Source organism: Lotus japonicus, chromosome 1, assembly GCF_012489685.1.
Source record: "Lotus japonicus ecotype B-129 chromosome 1, LjGifu_v1.2".
Classification (NCBI taxonomy): Eukaryota; Viridiplantae; Streptophyta; class Magnoliopsida; order Fabales; family Fabaceae; genus Lotus; species Lotus japonicus.
The window spans coordinates 70907654-70928909 of record NC_080041.1 but is presented as its reverse complement, the minus strand read 5'-3'; the positions used below and the strand labels follow the sequence as shown (position 1 = coordinate 70928909).

Here is a 21256-nt window from a genome sequence, read left to right as displayed (position 1 = left end):
CTCTTTTGCTGCAACATTATATTCCTGTGGAGTTTATCATTAATCATATGTTTTCCCTGCTTCTCTCAAGGGAAATGAAGTGTACCAAGACTGAATTGGAGCGTGCTCTCACTGCCAAGGTGATCAAATTTCCCCCCACTTTCAATACTAGTGGGGGTAAGGGAAGACGTGCTATTGGGGTGCTGGCGTCGAGGCCACCGTTCCTCTTCCTAGGAAGCGGGTCAAACCGTCCGTCGAGCCAGCGCCAGGAGCCACAAGCGGTATTGCTCTTCCTGGGTCCGGCGAGGCAATACACTAGGCACCGCCGTCCTTCCTAAGTCTGGTTGGGCAGCGTTGGGTGTCATCAATGATGATGCTCTTACTCTCCCCCCCACAAAGAAATCCACTAAATCCAAAGAAGCTGAGACCGGCGAGGACGGAGGGGGCGGAGCCGCGACTCCTTTGTTAAAGAAGGAGAAGAAGAAGAAGATCAAGAGAAACAAAACCGACGAGACTGCCATTCCTCGCCGGAGACCGGTTGGCGAGGCCAACCCTGAAGGCGGGGCAGGGACTCCGCTCTCTCCTAAGGAGACTTTTGACAGCCAGGGTGCGCCCAAGGATTCTGCTTCCGTCGCCCCTCAAAAAGACCATCCGACTCAACAAGCTGTAATGGGCTCACCCCGGGCTTCGCCCGTTCATCAAATGAGTCGTGATGATGAGGATCAAGCTCCTGTCGTCCTACCATCTCCTCACCACTCTTCCCCTGCTCCTAGCCGCCTGACCACCGAGGGAAAAAGAAATCTCCCCCTTGAACCAACAACCCAATCCTGTCAACTTCATGTTGTCCGATCCTTTCTTCAGTAGTTTGAAGGAAGCTGGAAATCCCGATCTCGATGGCATGGCACAAGAAGCCATTTCGAGCCTCCTCCGCGCGGGATGCGTTTTTGCCAAGTTATCCCAAGATTCGGCCTCTGCTGCTGAAGTTGAGGAGCTCCGTCAGAAAGCGGAGAGTTATCGTCTTGCCACGCTTGAGGCGTACGACGAGCGTGACAGGCCGCTAACCAGGTGGCGGCCCAGGTAATCATACTGAACAACCTGGGTATCGAGATGAGCGGTCGCGAGGATGATTTGCTCGCCTATGAAGGGAAGGGATGAACTAGAGGATGAGATGGACAATATGCGGAAGGAATTGGAGGCGAGAGCCGAGGCGATTGCTGCGAGCAAGGTAGCTCGTGATGCCAAAGATGAGGAACTTGCATCCTTGCGTAGTGACTTGGCGGCATCGAACGAGGCCCTCGCAGGTGAGAACCCAGCTAGAAGCAAAAGACAAAGCTATCGCGGAGGCGGAAACCGAGCGTCTTTTGAGGCCAGGGCCTTAGAACTAAGTTGGAGATTGAAGCTGCTGCTGAGGTCGTGGAAGAGCGTGGTCGCGGTTTCTTTCTTGCTAAGGCCCAGGTCCAGCACCTTTACGAAGGGTTGGATCTCAGCGTGATGGGGGCCTTCAAGAGGGTTACCCCCGAGGGTTTGGTCGGCCCTGATGATCCTCCCGGCTTCAATGCGGAGTACTTTTCGGCTGCTGAAACTCAAGGAGAGAAGAAAATATTAATGCAGTCTGACTACTTGTAATTATCTTCCCCTTACCACTTTTGTAAGTAATATTGTCCTACAAGCTAGCTATTAATGAATGTTTGTTGCAGTTTTATTCTGCCTTCTTCTATTCATCGCCCCGCCGCGTTTCATTCTTTGGCGCCTGTCTTACGATTTAAGTTTGAGTTTCGTGTAGCGATTTTAAATGTGTGCCAAAGAAAACTTGGACTTTCGCTCAGCTTTGAACTGAGGCTTCGTTCATACCATATTTCCCGTAAGATCAGGTATGGCCTTGCCAGTTTTGTCCTGGCGAGGACTTACAGTGGATGGGGTCCCAATGGCCATGTGGATTGCCCGAGACTTAGCCTAGTTTTGAATGCTCACCCATATTTCAGGGAGGCTTTTGGGGTAAGAAGCTTACCAGCACACGTCGCCAACGAGTGATCAGCGGTTCGCGCCGGACTTTCTGGAGCGATCCCCAGACATCAAGGTCGTGTTGGGATCGCCACCTTCAGGGAATTTTTCCCACCGGGAGACCGTGATATTTCAATTTGTGAGTTAGGAGTATTGCTGAGAATATCCTTTTGGATTTGATTTGTAAAAGGTTTTTACATTTTGAGGGATGCCTCATTAAAAAACTCCCGTGGTGGAGAAAAAGAGTGCATCTTTATTTTTGTCCTAATCCCTGCTTTTCCTCGTCGCGCCCTTGCTCCCTTCATTGGCCCTTGATCAGAGCACCACACCAAACACCCTATCCTTCAGACCTGATGTGCTCGCTTCCCCCTCTTGGCCCTTGTGAGGCCCAGTTACCTCGCCAAACGCCCCGTGGTGAAGAGGATCTTCATCTAACTCGCCCCTTTGTTTGTTGCGCTTAGCTAGCCCTGGAGGTTTAAAAATCGCCGATCCTACTGGCCTCCAATATCCCGCATTTCCCTTTTCCTTGCTCTCGCGGCGGTGTGCTCGACCCCGTTTTCCCACCTTCTCCGGTTTGCCCCTGGGTTGCTCAAATGTTCTCCTTCACTTCGCTCAACGCCACCTTGTTTTAGATTCATTCGAACCACATCTTGCATCACCACCCCTTTTCCTCTGTTCTTCTCTTGGCTCGTGCTTAAAAGATTCGGCTTCCTAAACCTGGGCAATCCCCAGAGCGCCGCATCTTTCTGACTCCAATTAAAGAGGTCAAAATTGTCCTCCACCAGTTTCTCTAGGCGCCTCTCTTGACTAGCCGTGAGCCTGAGCTCAATCGCCAGCACTCCCCTGCTAAATTTGTATATTTCCAAGTCCTCGATTATGTTCGCCCAGCGTTCCTCCTCCTGGGCGTCAGTGAACTGCCCATCTCTTCCCGTCCTACAATCTAACCTTTCCTGACCTTGGTTGCTCCTTAGTTTCTCACTCTTTCAAGCAACCATCTGCTCCAATCTCCCTGCGCCGCTTCACCCCCGGCCCTGAAAACCCTGCTGGCCTTGACCACCTTCCAAGATCTCGATCTCGTGACATCTATGTCCATCACTAGCTCTCTTCTTCCCATACAAACTAAGGCAATTATTATAGCATTCTCTCGCCCTCCGCTGATCGACCGCGATTTTCCCCACCTTACCACAGATTAGTGGGTACTTCACCGCTAGGTGAGCCGTCGAAATTACTGCGTAGATACGATTTAGCGTGTTCCGCCCGAAGATGAGATTGTACGATGCCACAACCTGCAATACCAAATACCTTACACGCAAAAGCTTGGCGTTCTCGTCAATTCCAAAAACCGTGTCTAAATCCAAGTAGCCACGCACCCAGACCTGTTCTCCCAAGAAGCCTACCAAAGTCCCAGTATACAGCATCAGGTCCTTATCCGTTAATCCCAACTGCTCGAACGCATCACCGTAAATAATATCCGCAGAACATCCCTGGTCCAAAAGTACTCTTCGCACATTAAAGTTATTGATCCTTACCATTACCATCATAGGATCGTCCTTGTGTGTCTTGATCCCCTCGAAGTCTGCTGATGATATTACTATGTCTGGGTGATGAAAACCAAATGGGGTCGCATACTCTTGCACTGATGTTACTGCCGTAACATGTCGCCGTCTCGCCAAAGGTGTGTCGCCGCCTCCACCGAAACCCCCTGCGATTGTATTTATCGTCCCAACTGGTGGATCAAGATCTTTGTTGAAGGTTTTTTCAGCTCCCTTCTTTCTTGTCACCAACGTCTCCTTCTTGTCGGCCGTTGGCGTTTGTTTACGACCGTCCCGCCTGAGATCATCCTGCTGACGACTCCCCTTATATCGATTTCCTTGCTGTCGATCGCCTTGCCAGCGATCACCTCGATCATTCAACTGTGAGCGTCCTGATGACCCTAGTTTAGTAGTGTTTTTTAGGGTCATTTCTTAGTTAGTTTTGAGTCTTTTTGTTAAGTCTCATGTAGTGTTTCATGCATTCTCATGCATTTTTATCTTTCTTTGAGTCTTTACTTCGTTTAGGTAATTTTATAGTTTTATAGGGGGTTTTCATGCATTTTGAGAAAGTTCAGGACTTGCATGGTTTTATTGTGTTAATTGAGGTACCTCTTGTGCTAATAAGCTCTTTGAGCTTGTGGAACTTTCCTTGTCTTGTTGGTTAAGTTGCAGATCAGAAACTGAAGGAGAATGAAGGCCAAGAGGCATGGAATTGAAGAAGGACTTGAAGGGGCTCAAAAGAGGAGTTACAGAAGCCAAAAAGTCTTTTCCAAGCGAGCTTGGGCGCCTAGGCGCTGGGAATTGGCGCCTAGGCGCCAATTAGGGTCCAGAGAGCATGTTTTTGCATGCTATTGGCGCCTGAGCGCCCAGACTCGACTGTTTTGCGTATAAATTGGTTTTTAGACATTTCTCTTGGGACCTTTTGTCATTTGATCATATTTTCATAAGTTAGAAGAGAGAGTTTGAGTTCTGGAGCTCTAGGAGCTTTCCCTAGACCTTATGTTCCAGGTTTTATCTCTATTTTCTAGCATGGATTTCTTAGCCATGTTAGGCTAAAAACCCCTTTTGCTTTGGGTTCTTTGTAAGACTTTGAATGTTTTAGCTTTTCAACATTTTCTATTCATGATGTTCTGAGTAAACCCTTGAATCTCACTCCTATGCTTTATCTTTCAAGCTTGTATGCATGCTAGCTTTCTACTTTTCTATAATCATAACGATAGTTTGTTATAGAATTGGGACTTGTTGTGAGATTACCTCTTCTATACTTGCTGCTAGGAATAGAGGAAGGGTTGGGGTTTGTTGGCCTGAATTGCATGCTTAGTGCTTCTAACAAATGTTTAGGTTATCAAGGAATTGAATCTATCTTTTGATTAGAAAGGGTTTTCTTTACGAGGCATCGATAGATGACTATCTAGGCTAGAACGTCAAGGAGAGACTCAGGATTAATTGAATAGGAAGGTTTGCTAAAACTGAATTCGTTGAGCAAGAACCCAAGGCAATTTCATCTCTGTTTTTCAATCGCTTTATTCCTTGAGCACTTGTCTTTTTACAAACCTAAGAAACAAACAACCTTTAAAACTGAATTTTACTTGCTTTTCAACCTTGAACTTGAATCTTAAACTGGACTTGCAATTTAATTCCCTGTGGTTCGATAATTTAAAACCGGGTAGATTCTGTACACTTGCAGAAGAACCAACAAGTTTTTGGCGCCGTTGCCGAGGAATTGTTTTGCGATTTTTGGTTTAAGTTTAAAGTTGGTGGTTTTGTTTTAAGTCTTTAACTTGTCTAGAATTGGTGCTACTAATCTTTCTCTTTTGATTGTCATACGTAGGTTGCTCTCAAGAGAGGCACCACCATGGGTGGCTGCATGACAGAGGAGGAGATGCAAGCCCACATTGAGGCAAGGATCCAAGAGGGTATCACCCTCCGTTTGCGAGAACAAGAAGTTGAGAATGCCAACCGAACTCTTCGGGAACTAACTTCGGGGTCCATGAGCTTTGACTATCCCGGAAGTATTGTCATCCCCGAAGGAGTTGGGAGCTTTGAGTTGAGACCAGCATTCATCAACATGGTGAGCCAAAGCCAATATGGTGGAGGTTCCTCGGAAGATCCTCATGCTCATATGGAAAGGTTCATCCGTAATTGCAACACATATCGGGTGATGAACGTTCCTTCGGAAGCAATCCGGTTGAGCTTATTTGCCTTCTCTTTGAAGGACGCAGCAGAGGATTGGCTGAACTCACAACCTCAAGGGAGTCTCACTACTTGGGAAGACCTTGTAGAAAAATTCACAACGAGGTTCTTCCCAAGGTCCCTCTTGAGGAAATTGAAGAATGACATCATGACTTTCGCACAATCCACATATGAAAATCTTTATGAGGCTTGGGAGCACTTGAAGAAGCTTTTGAGGAAATGTCCTCAACACAATCTCACCCAAGCGGAATGTGTGGCGAAGTTCTATGATGGGTTACTATATTCATCACGGTTTGGCTTGGATGCGGCTTCAAGTGGGGAGTTCGATGCTCTTTCCCCACAAGCGGGGTATAATTTGATAGAGAAAATGGCGATGAGAGCCATGAACTCCGAGAATGAACGCCAAATCCGAAGAAGTTCTTTTGAAGTGGAAACTTATGACAAGCTCATAGCCTCCAACAAGCAACTCTCCGAGGAAGTAGCGGAAATCCGAAAGCATATAAAGGAGACCAAGTCAATTGGAGCAAGAGTAACTTGTTTGGAGTGCAAATTTTGTGGTGAATCTCATTATAGTAATCAGTGTACTATCAATGATGATGTTAGCAAGGTCAGAACATTGACTCAAGGAGGAAAAACTCCAACCTCAGAACAAGGTCCTCTTGACCAGCCGCAAATTGTTGTGAAGACGGTTGGAAAGAAGAGTCTTGAAGAGCTGATTGAAGGATTTATTGATCATACAGCGAGCAATTACAAGAGCCATGAGATGGCTATAAAAAGCTTGGAGAGTCAATTGGGACAGCTAGCGAAACAAATGTCCGAAAATCACCAAGGTAAGTTCTCTTCTGAAACTTTAACTTTAACCGAACAAGAAAATACTGCTGTTGTTTCTACTAGGAGTGGAAGGGTGTTACAAGAGCCAGAGAAAAAAGTTGAGGGAGAGAAAAATGGGGAAGCTGAGGTAGAAAGAGATGAGGGTGTTGTGGAGGAAAGAGCTAGAGAGCCCACTAGGACTAGGGTTGTAAACACTCACATCCCTGAGCTCCGCAAGATTCCATTTCCCAAGGCTTTGGTGAAGAAAAATTTGGATAAACAATTTTCTAAGTTCTTGGAGGTTTTTAAGAAACTCCATATTAATATCCCTTTTTCTGAAGTCTTGGAGCAAATGCCAATCTATGCTAAGTTCATGAAAGATGTCCTCAGTAAGAGAAGGAAGTTGAGTGAGGTCGATGAAACTATCTTGATGACCGAGGAGTGTAGTGCCATTTTGCAAAGAAAGATGCCCAAAAAGAGGAGAGATCCCGGGAGCTTTACTATTCCGGTAGAGATAGAGGGGTTAACTGTGGTAGAAGCCTTGTGTGATTTAGGAGCGAGTATCAACTTGATGCCGCTTAGTATGTTTAAAAGGTTGAACTTAGGAGAGGTTACCCCAACTATGATTTCTTTGCAAATGGCGGATAGGTCCTTAAAAATCCCTTACGGGATCATTGAAGATGTTGTGGTTAAGGTGGATAAGTTTGTCTTCCCAGTGGATTTTGTCATTTTAGACATGGAAGAGGATTCTAAAGTCCCTCTCATATTGGGGAGACCATTCTTAGCCACTGGTGAGGCCGAGATTAAAGTGGCTAAGGGAACTCTAACATTGAAAGTGGGTGAAGAGGAGGTCCTCTTCAATATCTTTGACTCTTTGAAACACCGAGCAGATGAGGAAGTTTTCCGGTGTGAAGTAGTGGATGAGCTCGTGTGTGAAGAGTTTGTTAGAATATCTATTAAGGACCCCTTGGAAACAACAATCATGGAGGGGCTAGAAATGGAGGACCAAAATCTTGAGAGTGAACTTGACTCCTTGTACCATGAGGTGAATGCTACTCTATCTCAATTAGAATCTGTCTCATCTCTTGCCACCAAAAGCATTTGGAAAGAAGAATTAATTAGGGATGAGGATATTCCAATTGAGGAGAAGAGTGAGCTCAAGCCACTCCCTTCCTCTCTCAAATATGCTTATCTTGAGGAAGGTGAGAATAAACCTGTTATTTTGAGTAGTGCTCTCACCCCCTTGGAAGAGGAGAAACTCCTCAGAGTTTTGAGGGAGCATAAGTCGGCTTTGGGTTGGACTATTGATGATATCAAAGGCATTAGCCCTGCGATATGCATGCATAAAATTTTGTTGGAAGAAAATTACAAACCTATAGTCCAACCTCAAAGAAGACTTAACCCTTCCATGAAGGATGTGGTGAGGAAAGAGATAATTAAATTGCTTGATGCAGGTGTGATTTATCCAATTTCGGATAGTGAATGGGTAAGTCCCGTTCAAGTGGTTCCCAAGAAAGGAGGCATCACTGTGGTTGCCAATGAGAACAATGAGTTGATTCCCACTCGTCAAGTGACGAAGTGGAGGGTTTGTATTGACTATCGAAGGCTGAATTCGGTAACTAGAAAGGATCACTTTCCTTTGCCTTTCATAGATCAAATGCTTGATAAGTTGGCTGGGTACCAATACTACTGTTTTCTTGATGGTTATTCCGGATACAACCAAATTTGTGTTGCACCGGAAGACCAAGAGAAGACGGCATTCACTTGCCCTTACGACGTGTTTGCCTATAAGAGAATGCCATTTGGGCTTTGTAATGCCCCAGCTACTTTCCAAAGGTGTATGTTTGCTATTTTCTCTGACTTGATAGAGACTTGCATCGAGATTTTTATGGACGACTTCTCTGTTTTTGGTCCAAATTTTGATGCTTGTCTAGGGAATTTAGCCTTGGTTCTGAAAAGATGTCAAGAGACCAACTTGGTCTTGAATTGGGAGAAATACCATTTCATGGTTAGGGATGGCATAGTTCTCGGACACAAAGTGTCCGAAAAGGGGATTGAGGTTGATAGAGCTAAGATTGAAGTCATTGAAAAGCTCCCTCCCCCGACTAACATCAAGGGTATTAGGAGTTTCCTCGGGCATGCTGGATTTTATAGGCGGTTTATTAAAGACTTTTCCAAATTAGCTAAGCCTATGACCAACTTGCTTGAGAAGGAAGCACCTTTTACTTTTGATGAGAATTGTTTGAAAGCTTTTGAGTCTATTAAAGAGAGTTTGGTGACAGCCCCGGTAATTGTTGCGCTGGATTGGTCTCTACCATTTGAAATCATGTGTGATGCTAGTGATCTAGCTTTAGGGGCTGTCTTGTGTCAAAAGAAAGAAAGAGTGTTGTATGTGATATATTTGCAAGTAGAGTGTTGAATGAGGCCCAAAGGAACTACACTACAACTGAAAAAGAGTTGTTGGGTGTAGTCTTTGCTTGTGAAAAGTTTAGGCCTTACATCTTGGGTTTTAAAGTAATTGTTCATACTGACCATGCTGCTTTGAGGCATTTGTTTGCTAAACAGGACTCCAAGCCAAGGTTGTGTAAGATCAAGTTTTGATCTAGTAGTACAACTCTATGTTTTGATGATTACAAGTTAACCTTTTGATATGAACAATTGTGGTACTCTAACGTGTTTTTCTGAGTGTGCTATTTACAGGCTCTGACCTCAACTCAATCTCACACAAATCAGAAGCACTGTGTATAAAGGGTAACCCAAGCAACGCTTTCGCATTCACCATGTTCAGTATGAACAGTGGAAAAGCTTCAGAAGTTCTGAAGCTATACAAACTCTGATGTGGACTCAGTCGCTAGAAGCTCTGAAGATCCAGAAGTTCTGATAACCAAGAAACACTGAAGGTTCAGATGTTCTGATGGTGTAGAAGACTCTGAAGATCCAGAAGCTGAATAGTGGAAACTCTGAAGTCCAGAAGCAAGAAACTCTGAAGGCCATGTTCTTCCCTCTGAGTTCAGAATCAGAAGATACAATGGTCAGAGGATCTGTGCTTTCCCTCTGACTCTGATCAACCGGCTTCACAAGTTCCAATATGAAGTATTCCCCTGATCAGAAGTCTCCTAGGTTAAAAGGTCAAGTCGCTATCCAAGTACAAAAGCAAGTGTACCTTCCAGACGACCTACCTAACGTTCTCAGCCACAGCAGAAGCTGGATTTTCCAGAACTGCCCTCCAACGGTAGCATTTCCCATGCAACGCTCAACCCTAATCCTTGGAGTATATATAGAGGCTGAAGATTGAAAGAAGCGGTTAGAGAAAGAAACACTTATACGCGCAAGACATATTCAAAATATTCTAAGCTTTCTTTCATCTGAAATTCATTGTGTTTACTATTAGCTTTTTAGAAGCAAATCTCTTGTAAACAATTCTTTGATAAACAGTTTGTTTAGTTCCTTTAGGAGATCAAGGTTGATCGGATCCTAGAGAAGACTAAGAGAGTGAATCTTAGTGTGAGCTAAGTCAGTGTAATTGTTAGTCACTTGTAGGTTTCAAGTGCAGTTGTAACTCTTACCTGATTAGTGGATTGCCTTCATTCTAAGAAGGAAGAAATCACCTTAACGGGTGGACTGGAGTAGCTTGAGTGATTTATCAAGTGAACCAGGATAAAATCCTTGTGTGCTTTTCTATCTCTTATCTTTAGCACTTAAGTTCTCGAAAGATTTGTCAAAATCTTTAAGGTGGAAGTTTTGTTCTGAAAACGTTATTCAAACCCCCCCTTTCTACCGTTTTTCATACCTTCAATTGGTATCAGAGCGCAAGTTCTGGAGCTTAGTGAAGAAGCCTGAGAGTGTCCATGTTATTGGAACGAAATGGGTATTCAGAAACAAGCTAAATGAGAAAGGAGATGTAGTCAGAAACAAGGCAAGGCTAGTTGCTCAAGGCTACAGCCAGCAGGAAGGAATAGACTACACTGAAACATTTGCTCCGGTAGCAAGACTGGAGGCAATCAGACTGTTGATCTCCTTCTCAGTAAATCACAACATAGTTCTACATCAGATGGACGTAAAGAGTGCCTTCCTAAATGGTTATATCTCAGAGGAAGTCTATGTTCATCAACCCCCAGGTTTTGAAGATGAAAAGAATCCAGACCATGTGTTCAAATTGAAGAAATCACTCTACGGTCTGAAGCAAGCTCCCAGAGCATGGTATGAGAGACTTAGCTCATTTCTTCTGGAGAATGAGTTTGTAAGGGGTAAAGTAGATACAACTCTTTTTTGCAAGACTTATAAAGATGATATCTTAATTGTGCAAATTTATGTTGATGATATTATATTTGGTTCTGCTAATCAATCTCTATGCAAAGAATTTTCTGAGATGATGCAGGCTGAATTTGAGATGAGTATGATGGGAGAATTAAAGTACTTTCTGGGAATACAAGTTGATCAAACACCAGAAGGAACATATATCCATCAGAGCAAGTACACTAAAGAACTTCTGAAGAAGTTCAATATGCTGGAATCTACAGTGGCCAAGACTCCAATGCATCCTACATGCATTTTGGAGAAAGAAGATAAAAGTGGTAAAGTATGTCAGAAGCTCTATCGTAGAATGATAGGTTCACTTCTATACTTAACTGCATCTAGGCCAGACATATTATTTAGTGTTCACTTATGTGCTCGTTTCCAATCAGATCCAAGGGAAACCCACTTAACTGCTGTTAAGAGGATCCTAAGGTATCTGAAAGGCACCACTAACCTTGGCTTGATGTATAAGAAAACATCAGAGTATAAGCTTTCAGGTTATTGTGATGCTGATTATGCTGGAGATAGAACAGAGAGAAAAAGTACTTCTGGAAATTGTCAATTTCTGGGAAGCAATCTAGTCTCATGGGCAAGCAAGAGGCAATCAACCATTGCACTATCAACTGCAAAGGCAGAATATATCTCAGCAGCAATATGCAGCACTCAGATGCTCTGGATGAAACATCAGCTGGAGGATTATCAGATCCTTGAGAGCAATATCCCAATCTATTGTGATAACACTGCTGCAATCTCATTGAGTAAGAATCCTATCTTGCATTCAAGGGCAAAGCACATTGAGGTAAAGTATCACTTTATTAGAGATTATGTACAGAAGGGCGTACTTCTTCTGAAGTTTGTTGATACTGACCATCAATGGGCAGATATCTTTACAAAGCCCTTAGCAGAGGATAGATTTAATTTTATTCTGAAAAATCTAAACATGGACTTTTGTCCAGAGTGAAGATGGATCAGAACCTCTGACTATGATACTTCTTGATCAGAAGATGTCTAGTCCAGAAGGTAACTCAATCAGAGTGTGTGTGCCCACTGGTACTGACTCTGAAGCTGAGACAACAACACGTGTATCAGAATTTCTGATGCATAATTCCTTGTGCCCGTGTGACAGTCTGTTATGATTGCGTGTAGATATGCTTATCTCCTGTGTGTGATTGTGTATTTTACTGTTACTATCTATCTTTAATTTTCAACCGTTGATCTTAAAGTGCTTTTGAATCAACAACGGTTATTTGATAAAACCCACTATACACACACGTTCTCTTCACTTCCGGTTTTCACTCTCGCTCTCTCTGCTTTTCAAAACCACTTTTTCTTGATTTCTCTCTCGATCTCTCTTCATCCTTCAAACTTCATCTTCTACCTCAAACCTTCAACCTCTTCAAAATGGTGAGACAAACCAGAAGATCTACTGCAGATGCACCTCAGTTCCCTCACATGGTAGTTGGTTTGGCAACGGGTCAAAGGGGTTCTGAGAACCCGGCACAAGAACAAGTTCAAGCTCAAGAGCAGATTGTTCCAATTGCAGAACGGGGCTGTGCCGTTCACTGCGTATTTGCTCCTGAGGAACTCCAAGTCCTGGCAGAATGGAGATTCGACATCGACAACCTGGCTGCAAATGGGTTTGATCTTCGTCCTGAAGTCCAAGCTCAAGGTTGGGGAAACTACTTCAACCGACTTCGAGGACCGGTGTATGAGAAGTTGGTCAAGGAATTCTGGAAGCACGCCGACTGCGATGATACTCAAGTGGTATCTCATATTCTTGGCAGGAAGATCATCATCACGGAGAAGTCATTCGTGAATCTGCTAGGTGCAGACACTGCTTATGGGTTTCGATTCCAATTCACTGAGTCGAAGCTGAAACCCAGCACCAAAGACAAAACCAACCAGGCCCTGTACACCACTTTCAAACCGGGCAAGACAAGTTACAAGGTGATGGACCTTCACCCCAAACTCAGGATCTGGCACAAGATCCTGCTTAACTGCATCAATCAGAGACCGAAGGGCAGTTCCCCAGATTACATCAACTTCAACCAGAAGGCGATGCTGTTTTTCATTCAAGACAAGAGGAAGATCTGCCTTCCCTACTTCCTGTTCTCCTACTTGAAGGAGTGTATCCGGAAGTCTAGGACTACTGCCTCAATCAAGTCAGCAATCAAGTATATCCCCTTTGGGAGACTGCTGTCTGATCTCTTCATTGAGAGTGGCCTCATTCAAGACCTGATCAATGCTGGTTGCACAGAGGACTTGAGCACAATTGTCAGCGATGTCTTCACTGCCAACTCTCTGAAGAAGATGGGTTTGGTCCAGAAGAAGATTGCTCCTGCTCATGAAGACACATCTTCTGAGATCAGAGGAAGAAGGATGCCTCTGAATGACTACCCACTGTGGACTCAAGCAGACAATCCTGAAGCCATCAGATGCTATGTTGAAGACCTCAGGGCTCAAGGATTCGAGATTGATCTTGATGATTTCTTCAGCAGACTGCCGCCAGCTCCAGAGTTTCCTTCTCCTCCCAAGAAGAAAGCTCAGAGGAAGATGGTTCTGGAAGAATCCTCTGAAGAATCTGATGTCCCTCTGGTCAAGAAGACAAAGAGAAAGCCTGATGATGGTGATGATAGTGATAGTGAGGATGGTCCTCCAAAGAAGAAGCAGAAGAAGGTCAGAATCGTGGTGAAGCCTACTCGGGTGGAACCAGCTGCTGCAGTGGTCAGAAGGACTGAACCTCCTGCCAGAGTGACTCGATCATCAGCACATTCAAGTAAGCCTGCACTTGCTTCTGATGATGATTTGAATTTATTTGATGCACTTCCTATTTCTGCCTTGCTTCAACACTCCTCAAATCCCCTCACTCCTATTCCTGAATCCCAACCAGCCGCACAAACCACCTCTCCACCACATTCCCCACGATCCTCCTTCTTTCAACCTTCTCCTACCGAAGCACCTCTCTGGAATTTGCTTCAGAACCCAACCTCTAGGTCAGAAGATCCAACCTCTCTCCTTACCATTCCGTACGACCCATTATCTTCTGAACCCATCATCCATGACCAACCAGAGCCCAACCAAACAGAACCACAACCCAAAACGTCTGATCACTCTGCTCCCAGAGCATCAGCACGTCCTGCTGCCAGAACCACGGATACAGACTCTTCAACAGCCTTTACACCTGTATCCTTCCCAATCAATGTTGTTGATTCTTCTCCCTCCAATAACTCTGAATCAATTAGAAAATTCATGGAGGTTAGAAAAGAGAAGGTGTCTGCCTTGGAAGAGTATTACCTTACCTGTCCAAGCCCTAGGAGATATCCTGGCCCTAGACCTGAACGTCTAGTTGACCCAGATGAACCTATCTTGGCCAATCCTATCCAAGAGGCAGACCCCTTAGTTCAACAAGCTCACCCTGTCCCTGACCAACAAGAGCCTATTCAACCAGACCCTGAACCCGAACAATCAGTGTCTAACCAATCCTCGGTTAGATCACCTCACCCTCTGGTTGAAACTTCAGACCCTCACCTTGGAACCTCTGAACCCAATGCTCCCATGATTAACATTGGTTCTCCACAAGGTGCCTCTGAAGCTCATAGCAGCAATCACCCAGCCTTTCCTGCACCCAACCTCTCCATAATTCCCTATACTCACCTTCAACCCACATCTCTCTCTGAGTGCATCAATATCTTCTATCATGAAGCCTCCTTGAGGCTCCGCAATGTGCACGGTCAGACTGATCTCAGTGAGAATGCTGAAAATGTGGCTGATGAGTGGAACAATCTGAGCACTTGGCTAGTGGCTCAAGTTCCGATTATGATGCAGCTCCTGCATGCAGAGGGCAGTCAGAGCATTGAGGCTGCAAAGCAAAGGTTTGCTAGAAGGGTGGCTCTTCATGAACTAGAACAGAGAAATAAGCTTCTTGAAGCTATTGAAGAAGCCAAGAGAAAGAAAGAACAAGCAGAAGAAGCTGCACGTCAAGCAGCAGCTCAAGCTGAACAAGCCAGACTTGAGGCAGAGCGACTTGAAGCTGAGGCTGAAGCTCTTAGATGCCAAGCACTTGCACCAGTTGTGTTTACTCCTGCTGCTTCTGCTTCCATTCCAGATCCTCAAGCTGCTCAGAATGTTCCTTCCAGTTCTACTCAGACAAGCTCATCCAGACTCGACATCATGGAACAACGTCTTGACACTCATGAATCCATGCTGATTGAGATGAAGCACATGATGATGGAACTTCTGCGACGCACTGACAAACCTTAGTTTTAGGATCTCTTCTTTTTCTTCTTTTTCGTTACCTTTGTTTTTCTTTGTTAAACTCTGTTTCTTTTTATTTATTTATTCTCTTTTGTTCGTTTGTGATTATATATGCATAACTATATACTTATGTCACATATGTTTGCTAAACTCGTTTTATTCATAATTGTTTTGTGTTTACATCATATTTCTTTCCATCATATAATCTAGAATGGAGGATCTCTCCTCATTCTTCTGCACTCCTGGCGCTGCTCTGACCTATCCTTCTCCAGACGCTCCAGTACATGCTGGATGTTGCTGAGCCTGATCTTTAGCTCATCCCTCTCCAGAATCTCTTCTGAAGTCTTGAGCTTCTCTTCCAAACTCTCTTTCTCTTCCAGCAGCTTGAGTTCAAGCCGGCTGAGTTCTTGCACCTCCTCCACGAAGGCAAGAAATTCCTTCAGGTCTCTCTCCAACTCTGGACGCAGGTCCTCTTCCAGCAGTGTCCGTGTCAGCTCCGCGATGGTAGTTGCACCCTCTGGATGCCTGATGTTCAGGAACAAGTCCTCTTCAAAGGCCTTCTTCCTCAGCTTTTCTAGTGCTACGTTGTATGATGCCATTTTTTTTTACTGAAAATTATTCGCGTGTGAAGCTTACCTTTCTCTCCAACGCTTTTTATAGGCTTCACTTTCTCTCTGAAAGTTAATGCTCTTACAGTTTCTCGAGGTTAAGTTCTTGGTAACTGACCCTTCTATTTACTCACTTGACCGGTGGTAAACGTTCATCCCTTGCATTAACTCTTCTATTTATTTTCGCCTAACTCTGATTCTTACATCGTTTTCATTTTCTTTTAAACTTAGACCTTCTCTAAGGGGGAGTACCTTGTACTTCAAGCTAAGTTTTTCACACCCCAAGCTTTTTGCTTATGACAAAAAGGGGGAGTAAACCCAGTTTTTGATTTGTAAGATGTGTTAGTGTGACTTATTTTTCTTTTGGAGATTTTAAGAGTTCCACCTTCATGACCATAGATGTGTCACTGGGCAAATACAAGGAATACATTTCACTTCTTCTGAAGTGATTCTAAGTTGACTCTGATACCCAAGACTCTGATACCTTGTCCATGACTCTGATCACTTATGCGCTCTGATTATTCGTTTTTCATCTATGTCATAAGCTTTTCACTCTGAACTCTTATATTTTTTAGCTCAGAATCTAGACTTTACTAACGTTTTCATCAAGTATTAGATTCAGGGGGAGCTAAGCTCAGAATCAAGCAGTGACTTGAATTCAGAATGAGCAAGATAAACTATTCACATCAGGATAAGTCTTATTCTATATCTCTAAACTCTGAGTGAATTCAGTTTAATGTTTAAGAATTGTTCATCAAAAATCTTAGTTTTGTCATCATCAAAAAGGGGGAGATTGTAAGATCAAGTTTTGATCTAGTAGTACAACTCTATGTTTTGATGATTACAAGTTAACCTTTTGATATGAACAATTGTGGTACTCTAACGTGTTTTTCTGAGTGTGCTATTTACAGGCTCTGACCTCAACTCAATCTCACACAAATCAGAAGCACTGTGTATAAAGGGTAACCCAAGCAACGCTTTCGCATTCACCATGTTCAGTATGAACAGTGGAAAAGCTTCAGAAGTTCTGAAGCTATACAAACTCTGATGTGGACTCAGTCGCTAGAAGCTCTGAAGATCCAGAAGTTCTGATAACCAAGAAACACTGAAGGTTCAGATGTTCTGATGGTGTAGAAGACTCTGAAGATCCAGAAGCTGAATAGTGGAAACTCTGAAGTCCAGAAGCAAGAAACTCTGAAGGCCATGTTCTTCCCTCTGAGTTCAGAATCAGAAGATACAATGGTCAGAGGATCTGTGCTTTCCCTCTGACTCTGATCAACCGGCTTCACAAGTTCCAATATGAAGTATTCCCCTGATCAGAAGTCTCCTAGGTTAAAAGGTCAAGTCGCTATCCAAGTACAAAAGCAAGTGTACCTTCCTGACGACCTACCTAACGTTCTCAGCCACAGCAGAAGCTGGATTTTCCAGAACTGCCCTCCAACGGTAGCATTTCCCATGCAACGCTCAACCCTAATCCTTGGAGTATATATAGAGGCTGAAGATTGAAAGAAGCGGTTAGAGAAAGAAACACTTATACGCGCAAGACATATTCAAAATATTCTAAGCTTTCTTTCATCTGAAATTCATTGTGTTTACTATTAGCTTTTTAGAAGCAAATCTCTTGTAAACAATTCTTTGATAAACAGTTTGTTTAGTTCCTTTAGGAGATCAAGGTTGATCGGATCCTAGAGAAGACTAAGAGAGTGAATCTTAGTGTGAGCTAAGTCAGTGTAATTGTTAGTCACTTGTAGGTTTCAAGTGCAGTTGTAACTCTTACCTGATTAGTGGATTGCCTTCATTCTAAGAAGGAAGAAATCACCTTAACGGGTGGACTGGAGTAGCTTGAGTGATTTATCAAGTGAACCAGGATAAAATCCTTGTGTGCTTTTCTATCTCTTATCTTTAGCACTTAAGTTCTCGAAAGATTTGTCAAAATCTTTAAGGTGGAAGTTTTGTTCTGAAAACGTTATTCAAACCCCCCCCTTTCTACCGTTTTTCATACCTTCAGGTTGATTCGATGGGTCTTACTCCTTCAAGAGTTTGACCTTGAGATCATTGACCGGAGAGGCAAGGACAATAGCGTGGCAGACCATTTGTCAAGATTGGAAGGTGGGTCGTGCAGCCCAATACCTATTCAAGAGGAGTTCCCGGATGAGAAACTCCTAGCTGTTTCCACCGAGGAACCCCTACCCTGGTATGTACATTTTGCTAATTTCTGTGTTGCTGGACTTATTCCCCATGACTTGACATGGCAGCAAAAGAAAAAATTTCTTCATGATGCAAAATCTTACCTCTGGGATGACCCTTTCCTTTTCAAAGTTTGTTCTGATGGAGTCATTAGAAGGTGTATCCCAGAAGTTGATTTTGAGAAAATTCTTTGGCATTGCCATGGATCAAGTTATGGTGGACATTTTAGTGGGGAGAGGACCGCTGCTAAGGTTCTCCAAAGTGGTTTCTGTTGGCCTACGCTGCATAGGGATAGTAGAGCTTTTGTTGAGAGTTGTGATAGATGTCAACGAACTGGTAACATTTCAAGGAGAAATGAGATGCCCCTAAAAAATATTTTGGAAATTGAGTTGTTTGATGTTTGGGGCATCGATTTCATGGGACCTTTCCCACCTTCTTTTGGTTGCCAGTATATTTTAGTGGCTGTTGATTATGTTTCCAAGTGGGTTGAAGCCGCTGCACTCTCAACAAATGACTCTAAGGTGGTGGTTGCTTTTCTAAAAAAGAACATTTTTACTAGGTTTGGTGTTCCTAGGGCGATTATAAGTGATGGGGGTACCCACTTTTGCAACAGAGCTTTCGAGTCTCTCTTGGAAAAATATGGTGTTAAGCACAAAGTGTCTACCCCCTATCACCCCCAAACTAGTGGGCAAGTTGAGATTTCTAATCGGGAGTTAAAACGTATTCTTGAAAAGGTGGTGGATTCTTCCAGAAAGGATTGGTCAAGGAAACTTGACGATGCTTTATGGGCCTACCGAACCGCTTTAAAAACTCCGATTGGTACTTCTCCTTTCCACTTAGTTTTTGGGAAAGCATGTCACTTACTTGTGGAGTTAGAACACAAGGCCTATTGGGCCATAAGGAAATTGAATTTTGATTGGAAAGTTGCTAGCGAGAAGAGACTCTTGCAATTGAATGAGCTTGATGAGTTTCGACTCCGAGCTTATGAGAGTGCTAGCATCTACAAGGAAAAAACAAAGAAGTGGCATGATAGAAAAATTTTGAATAGGGAATTTGTCTCAGGGTAATTGGTGCTACTCTTCAATTCTAGATTGAGGCTCTTCCCTGGGAAACTCAAGTCTAGATGGTCTGGACCCTTTGTGGTCAAGAGGGTGTTTCCTCATGGTGTTGTTGAGGTCGAAAACCCAGAGACCAAGAACACTTTCACCGTGAATGGACAGAGGTTGAAAGTGTACCATGGTGGTGAGGTGCTGAAGTTGGAAACCATGTTTTTTAAACCTCCTTGACAATGGGGATAGTCTACCTAAGACTATAACAATGGGCTGCTTGGGAGACAACCCAAGTTTTGTTATTTTGCTTGTTTGTTTGTTGCATTTTGCAGGGATTGAGAGCCTAAATTCTAGAGTAGGAGGTGACTCTAAGGCCTCCATGGTAATTGGTAAAGAAGGTCAACTCTTTCCCTTAGTTTAGCTCATGCATCTTTGCATATCTTCCTTTTGTAGCTTTTATTTTTCTTTTAATCATGCATTGTTTTGTTAGAGTCGTTTTTGGGTCTTTTCCTCCCTATACTCACATGTTTTTGCTTGTAGTTATGCTCTCTAACATGTTGCTAGTTTTGAAAACGTTTTTGTGAATACTTGTGTTTCTTTTGGGGATGAGTGATTGCATGCTTTGGGGAAGAGAGGAGGAGACTTCGGTCTTCCGAGTGTTTCTTAAGGATAGATTTGGTGTGAGTCCATAAGGGTCCATCTTTGACCCTTCACCATATAATTTCCCTGGAGGATCCTGTCTCACTCGTACTTCTTGGTTCTGTATTGATTTCACTCTTTGCATGCTTTGTGATACTTGCACAATTCTTGAGACTTGTAGGTTTTTGAGCTTCAGAGTTTGTTGGCTTGAACATTTGTCCCTAGTTGTCTCTTTTGAGCCTATTGGAGATTTCTTTGTTAGCTAAATGATTGGGATGAATGATAGGTTGGATTTTGGGGAGTGTTGGTCCTTGCATTGTGTTGGAGCTAGTAATTAAAGTTGGAAAGGTCTCTTGCCCAAAGTGTAAAAAAAGAGAAGAAAAAGAAAAAGAAAAAAAAACTCCTAATCAAGTTGGAGTTGCAAAAAGAAAAAAATAGAAGAAAAGAAGGTTGAAAAAGGGGTCAAGAGACTTGTGCTTAAAAAGTGTATTGTTGAAAGCTCCGGGGTTACTAATGGGACCACACTCAAGATGCTTGAAGCTTTAGACTTCCTTAGGGACCAACCACCTTATACTTCACCAAGCCAACATTTCAACCCTTTGAAGTCTCATTGAATTTGTGCATGTTTGATCTTGGTTGCTCTTGAGTGAATGATATCCAGAACCTATGAACTGCTTGTGTGCTCAGTGCACTAAATATATATCTCATCCTAGGAATTTTAGATCTATATGCTTCTCATGTTGGACTCTACACTCTTCTCTTTTCAAAAGATGCATGAAGTAGGTTGATGGGTCTTTCTCTTGGAACCAGCTGTAGTTGCTAAATTCCCCAGTTTTGTGTTAAGATATCCATGTTGAGCACTTGTTTTGGGAGCATATCTTGCGCTTGAGGGCAAGCGAGTGTTGTTTACGCTCAAGGGCGAGCTGTCGTTGAGTATAGTGGTGTGATGACCCTAGTTTAGTAGTGTTTTTAGGGTCATTTCTTAGTTTGTTTTGAGTCTTTTTGTTAAGTCTCATGTAGTGTTTCATGCATTCTCATGCATTTTTATCTTTCTTTGAGTCTTTACTTCATTTAGGTAGTTTTGTAGTTTTATAGGGGGTTTTCTTGCATTTTGAGAAAGTTCAGGACTTGCATGGTTTTATTGTGTTAATTGAGGTACCTCTTGTGCTAATAAGCTCTTTGAGCTTGTGGAACTTTCCTTGTCTTGTTGGTTAAGTTGCAGATCAGAAACTGAAGGAGAATGAAGGCCAAAAGGCATGGAATTGAAGGAGGACTTGAAGGGGCTCAAAAGAGGAGTTACAGAAGCCAAAAAGTCTTTTCCAAGCGAGCTTGGGCGCCTAGGCGCTGGGAATTGGCGCCTAGGCGCTAGTGCATTTTTTCAGAGGGTCAGGGAATTGGCGCCCAGGCGCTGGGAATTGGCGCCTAGGCGCCAATTAGGGTCCAGAGAGCATGTTTTTGCATGCAATTGGCGCTCAGGCGCCCTGAATTGGCGCCTGAGCGCCCAGACTCGACTGTTTTGCCTATAAATTGGTTTTTAGACATTTCTCTTGGGACCTTTTGTCATTTGATCATATTTTCATAAGTTAGAAGAGAGTTTGAGTTATGGAGCTCTAGGAGCTTTCCCTAGACCTTATGTTCCAGGTTTTATCTCTATTTCCTAGCATGGATTTCTTAGCCATGTTAGGCTAAAAACCCCTTTTGCTTTGGG

General features: G+C 43.5%; 1 non-coding gene across 1 annotated transcript; it reads right to left on the bottom strand.

Moving 5' to 3' along the window:
- Positions 1–5835: 5835 nt before the first annotated feature.
- Positions 5836–5942, bottom strand: LOC130734878 (small nucleolar RNA R71). The gene has a single exon (XR_009018215.1). It is a non-coding gene; the product is annotated as a small nucleolar RNA R71 (small nucleolar RNA).
- Between the last annotated feature and the right edge of the window lie 15314 nt (positions 5943–21256).